At 32.5% G+C, this 6,931-nt stretch overlaps 1 long non-coding RNA gene across 2 annotated transcripts; it reads right to left on the bottom strand.

The window, feature by feature from the left end:
* Positions 1–471: 471 nt before the first annotated feature.
* On the bottom strand, positions 472–6,213 carry LOC110652005 (uncharacterized). 2 transcript variants are annotated; one of them, XR_009142451.1, is made up of 4 exons: positions 5,690–6,213; positions 4,886–5,006; positions 4,634–4,698; positions 472–4,486 (listed from the first exon to the last, which is right to left on the bottom strand). It is a non-coding gene; the product is annotated as an uncharacterized LOC110652005 (long non-coding RNA). The 2 variants fall into 2 exon arrangements; XR_009142450.1 differs by having other exon boundaries at positions 4,890–5,006; positions 5,690–6,204.
* Positions 6,214–6,931: the final 718 nt, after the last annotated feature.

The raw sequence follows: 6,931 nt of genomic DNA, 5'->3' as shown, positions 1-6,931 counted from the left end.
ATTTCTTTTACTTTCCAATTCCCTTGTATACCCTATCCAAGAAAGGCCTCTGTATATATATGTAAAATTCTACATTAATGCACATATTTTGCAAATATCATTTGACAAAGCAATATAAGAAATATTAGGTTTAGTAATAAAAATTTTTACTGCTAAAAGTATACAATTTTTTATTATAAATTTATGGTAACAATATATGAATTATTTCATGTTGTCGTTTCAAAATTGACTGTAGATATCTTACAACAAAATTGTAATTATTGAAAAAATAAAGGTTTTTGGCAATAATATTTATTACTGCAAAAAAATTATCAATGGTAACAACAATTGCTGTTATATTTTCTTTTCATGTACCATTAGCGTAACAACCAAAATCTAAGACTGTTACCTACACTGAGACTTAGGCCAGCACAAGGCTTCGTAGGTCTGTAGCAAGTCTAACATGCATAACTTTTTCATTTAAGGCTCATGTTATTCATGAAAATACTTTCATTAACATAAAACAATATTTACATTTTAATTTTACAAAATACTGGGTGGCAAAATATAGTACTACAATAGCAAAATTACATGTCATTACAAAAGAAGTTCCACAAAATGTACAGTAAAATTGAGGCAATAACCTCTAGAACTCAGCTAGCAAAACCATTTATTGTATCTTCTATACTCGTCTCTAAAGGTGGAGACAAAAAAAGGGGAGTCAGTTGAGAGCTCGGTGAGTAAAAGTCTACTTAAGGAATAAAACATACATGTAAACAATTATATACAAGTACATGAATATGCAGTAGTCACATAAGTTTTCACAGCATAAACAATTCACAGCAAGGCAATTCATGTCATCAGTGATTCTTCAGCCATTTCATAAACATATCATATCAAATAAATAGGGTTAGAAACACGTAATTACTTTACCAGGTTCCCCATCTTTTCTAGGCCTTCTGTCTTTGGATAAACACTAGATTATTTCCCTCAAGGAGCCTTGTGGATCTCACCACCTCATCTTGGAATATACACCGGATCATTTCCCTCAAGGAGTTTGTGAGTCCATTTAGCATGCATGTATTTCTTTTTTTCTTTTGGCATCACTTTGTAATCCATGAACTACCAGAACAACATAAGCAATTATACAGCGTAATTGTGAACGTAAAATATTTACATAATTAAACGTAAAATATTTACATAATTAACCAAAGGATGCATTTATATCTGATAAAATAGGTCAGGATGCATGAATGCACGTGTATGCATAGAGGAGCATTTATTTTAATAGAGTTTCACCTTATGGTGTCAACTCTTACACTTTCATCTGATGACTCTTAGATTCTTGATTTTTGGCCCTTCATGTCCTAACTCTTGTTTACAAGAAAAGGTTTGATTTGATAAGACATTTAGTTTTAGATTTAAACAATTTTAATTAAAAACACATTTGCATTGGCAAAGCAAGTTTGGGGGCCAAAATTTGAATGTCTGGCGACCTAACTTTCTATACACTATTTACGTTACTGTTTACATGTTTCGGCAACCAAACTTCCATGTTTTAGCCACTGAACCTGAAATTTCTCACAATTCGTCTAAAATCTAAAACTTATGGTTTAAACACCCAAATATCAACACTTGCTCCTAAAGTTCTCTTCCTAGGTCCATTATCCCATTCTAGAATTTAAACAACTAAAACTATTCTCGACAACTTAAATCTAACTTTAAACTTTAGATTTTATTAATCTTTACATTAACTTTAAAACAACCCTAAAAATTAAGAGAAAGAAGATTAAAACTTAACTACTGTGGTTAGGATTTCCAAGCACTACCAAACATATATAATTATGGGTAAGCAATTCTGTTATTGAATCAAAATTAAATTAAAAAAATAAAACAATAAATAATTAATATTACAAAAATTAAATCAAACTGATTCAATAAAAGAATTGAATTAACAAAAACACATTACCACAAAAAGTAATATTCCAGACGAATAAATGTGCCAACTAAAATTATATCGATTCGATTTGGGTTTTTTAATTTTTTTAATAATTAAAAAGTTAAAAAAATAAAAATCAAACTGAACAGATAAATATCAAAATCGGAAAATAAAATAAAATTAATCAGTATGGTCAACTTTTGCATTTTGAGCCAAATTCTCTCCACCACTCTATATATGATCCCTGACACTGTTCATAGTTTTTCATTTTTTTAAAAACCTTTTTTCATATAATTAAATTTATTCAATATTTGCATAAAAAATATATTATTACTTAAATATTTACGTCTAATTCAAATAAATTCTAATTAAATTATAAATTCAATGTAAAAGATATTTTTATTTTTTATAAATACTTTAACAACATAAATTCATAAAATACAAACTCTTAATTGATAATATGCTAAAAACAATCTATACTACTGTCATTAAAGAATATATATATATATATATATCCGTGCCACGAAATATAAATATTTTTGCTCTTTAAACTAATGTACTATAGTTTATATAATCATTATAAATAAGATTAAGAAAACATAAACATAAACTAATGTATAATTAATTTCCATGGAGCAGAATTGAACAGCAGCAAAATTGAATGCCAAAGTAGCTCCAATGTTTACAAATTCTGGTCTTTTATTAGCCCCACTTACAACAACTCAATTACTTAAAATCATCAACACCAGAGTCCAAAATACTCTCATGGTGACTTTGCCCGATGAACACACTCTTTCTTAAACTTGCTCTTGGAAGAAACACAAAAACGCAAAAGTGGACACCTACTTATCATAATAAAAAGGGGAACTAATTGGTGGGAAATTTTATATTTAAACACCGAAAGAATCTAGAGAATGTGCTAGAATTCATTCTTTGGACACACTGAATTAAATTTTAGCAATAAACGAATAATCAGTGTACAACAGCAAAAAGCCATGAGCGATAAACGATATTCTAACATGCAGATAAATTAAACAATAGATATGAAGTACGAAGTGAAGGTATAATTGTGAGCATTTAGATCTACACTAATTAAATCCCGGCAAACCCTCATATGTGTGTGTATATATATATATATATATGTACACACAGGTGCTTTGTGCCCAGAAAATTGAACGTATTGAAACCCATAAAGATAAAGGATGAACAGAACTGTTAAGCACAAAAAAAGGCAATTGACTGAAAAAATGTAGTATGTCCATTTAAAGCAGGTTGCAGGTGGCTGAGAGAACTAGAAGTGGCTATATTTGGTGCCATTCTAAGATGTCCTAACAAAGAATGGGAACTGAAGTGAAGAAGGAATTGGGTCCATAGCTGAATATGATAATAGAGGCAGTCAAAGCTCAATTTCAATAAAGGTTACCATGGAGGACTGAGGACCAACCATGAGCACAATATCAGTTTCCATAAACCTTAATGTTGCAATCAGCAATAAAATGGAAGGGTAACAATGATTGGTTAAAATTTTTGGCACTTGAAATCAGACTTTATTTGAATCCTAAAATGTTATTATTCTGAATAAGAATTAAGAAATGGACATATAGGAATCATTTAAATATCATATCAAAAACAACGTGGATCATTCAGTTTCCAAAGTGCAATAGAATATTACATGAAAGCAAGTATAAAAGATGCAGTTTGGACTTTTAAATCAGGTACAAATTCCTATTTCTTATTCAACAAAAGATCATCCCAAATGTCTTAATCAAATAACTGATGCCAACATTGACTAAGTCCAAAAGATCAAAAGTTTGAGAGAGAGAGAGAGAGAGAGAGGAAAGGGGGAGGGGGCATTCTACTTAGGTGTTAGTTCTTTATCCACTACGCTCTATTCACCTAACATTGATAAAACTCAAAGAGAGGAGCACAGGATATGAATGATAAGCAGCACAAGTCACTAATATATCAGACATGAAGAAAGCAATGGTAAAGTAATGTTACCTTGATCCATTATCACCTAAACCATGTAGCCATACAACAGTAGCTTGGCGTTTACCTTTGCATAGGTCCTTCCAAATTCAAATGCCCTTCTAGCATTTTTACCACTTGAAATGATGTTAAAGTAGAATTTAATGAGGGAGGAGAAGTGTGAGCACATGTGTATATATATGCACATAAATTATTTTGGAATGCATTACAGTTATAAATTTGCCTAACTTTTGCATAGCTACACATACAAACCAAGAAGCTTCTTTTATTAAGTAATGGAAAATGATGCAAGAGGAAATAAACTAATCAGAACCCATGGAAGGACCAGTGGAACTCATATTGGCTCCACAAAAATAACCCAGCAAAACTGCTAATTCAATGACAGAAAAAAGAAAGAACCTGCAACAAAAGAATAAATTTAACTTCCACAATCTAGTTGAATCACAGGGATTACTAAATTTATTCTCAGATGCAAAACACAGCCTCTCCAGTTTCCACCATTAAATTCCTACACTGGACCTGATCTTAGGGTTGAGACAACAACCAGAAGTCTATAGCAGTTAGTTCTCCATGGCTGTCCTGTTAATTTGAATATAAGATCAAGTTAAGCATAGAAGCGCTATAATTAGAAAAAAAAATTATAGAAACTGGAGTAAGAGAAGCATCATCGAAAATGAGCAATAAAATAGAGAAACTAGAGGAAGAGAAGGAAGGGAAGCAACTCACTTTTCAAGAATTTACCATGATAAGGAATTGCACGTAAAACTGAGGAACTTCAAAAACTTGTTCTCCTGCATAAATAATAATATATACCCATTAATATGCTAATAAATTTCACCCTCCCAGAACCAACTGCTCATTTCTATTGTTTCTGAATGGTTAGCTTTTATCAAGATTAGTCCATAGAGAAAATGCTTTTCTAATTTATCAAGAACAAACAGAAAGCTCACAGTATAAGATACTCAAAAATAGTAGTACTTACTAGATTCTCTTCAAGTTTGTTCAGGCCAAAAATCTTCAATCGAACTTCAGCATCTTCAGTTGAAAGTCAGTTCTTACTTCTTAGTTGCCCAAAAACTTACTCCAGTGGCAAGCGTTCCTGTAAAATGAAGTTTCCAAAGAAGAATCGAAAGTAAAAGAGAAGCCTAGAGCCAATAATCCTGACATTAAGCAAACGGAAAAGCTTTAGGTTTGATATGAAATCTCACTCCTCTCACCCTTTCACTTGCCCTCACTCTCTCATCACAATTTAAACCTCCTCTATCAAGCAAAATATCTACCAAATCTTATCGTATCCATATATGTCTCTCACCCTTCAATCGAGTGTAACTATATATCTACAGTGAAAACAGAAAAGGAAGCACCTGCACAACCTACAATGGCAAAATAAAGTAGGGAAACTGATTTGAAAAAACAAAATGTGACAGCAATTTGAAAAAGTAATCAAAACCAGGTAAGTCATCAACAACCATGAAAGCCATAACCACGTAATTGCCTGAAATTTCCCGAGTGGAAATTTCATCACCGAAAGCGATGTATTTTTATGTATTTCTAAGACAAATACCAATATCTTAAGAAATTTGATCCTAACAAAATTAAGCAAGGAAGAAGGCATGATTAACTCCAGCAACAAAATCATACAAACGAAGAACCAAAGATCACGAAGCAGAACCAAAATCCAAGAGCACCCATCTCTCTAAAGTTTATACACAATCACAGCAAAATCCCATGAATCTACCAAAAATTCAGCTCCTTTCAAACAAATCAAAACCCTAAGCTTACCTCAACATTTCCATGCGACTGGTTTTGAAACCAATTGATATTCAATATCTGCAGCTCACTTTTAAAGCTGATGCTTGACACCGCACCCGCTTTCAGCCAGATGCCCAAGCTCCAACACCTCAGCAGCAAGGTATCGAGGACAGCAGAGAGATATATAGGAGCTCCAGCACCAAAATGCTCGGTATACTTTCCCTCCTTAAGAAATCTGGGGATCCTCTCGACGGGAAACTGCAACCCACCCTTCTGCGCAAGTTGCTTCTCACCCAATTGATAATCCTCATCCACCCAAATCTCACCGAATTCATGCAAATCTCTGACCCTTTGTTTGGATTTACGGAGATTGAGAGAAGAGAAAAATAGAGTATAGAATTAAAGAGAAAAGAAGAAGGCGGAGAAATATTAACTAAAATATTTCCTTTTTTACTTTAATAATTTATTTAAATAAAATATAGAATAAATTAAAACTTTTTTTCTTAATTCCCTTTTTTAATTTCCTGCCAATAGGATCCAAATAAAGGGTGAAAGATTTAAAGTGGCAAGGAAAAAAAAAGGGAATAAAATAGGAAGAACAATGTAAGGCGAAGAGGCAAGAGAGCTAGCTTAGTAGGACAAAGGCAAAGAACATGACGTCGTTTGAATATGCACAACGATCAACGATGCTAAAAAAGCAGGGCTAAACGCCAAAGTGGAAAATAGAAAATTAAAAGGAGAAGCCCACATGAAAAGACAAAAAAAGCCTTGAAAAGGAGAGACTTAAAGCACCCAGGCAGAGGACATAAATGTTATTTCAAAATAATTGCGGTCTAATGTTCATTGCAATGTCACTTTTTTATATGTACTAGATTAATGCCCGTGGAATGCTGTGGAACATAAATATTATTGTTCATAATACCACCACAGTTGAAATTTAAAATATTATATAATAGATATGCTAACGATGTTATAGGCTTGATGTTGTGCTTGTTTTATGTGTCAAGATTTCTGCCCAATTTGACAAACCGGCTTTCTGTGGCCTTTGCTCCTCAAAATGACAAGGTTTCTGCCCTTGGAGTGAAAAACACACATAGGTTTGCATGGATTAAATTGCAAAGTATACGATTATCGCTTTGCTACACAGGTTTTTTTTTATGGATTTGCTCCTTTCTGGGTGATTTTATTTCATTTGACAAAAGCACGTCTAGGAAGCATAGACTAGATATCGCAAGAGTGCTTATATCAACCTCATCTCTGAATTTCATTCAC

The sequence above is a fragment of the Hevea brasiliensis genome, chromosome 13, assembly GCF_030052815.1.
Source record: "Hevea brasiliensis isolate MT/VB/25A 57/8 chromosome 13, ASM3005281v1, whole genome shotgun sequence".
NCBI classification, from domain to species: Eukaryota; Viridiplantae; Streptophyta; class Magnoliopsida; order Malpighiales; family Euphorbiaceae; genus Hevea; species Hevea brasiliensis.
This window is presented reverse-complemented; position numbering and strand designations above follow the sequence as displayed.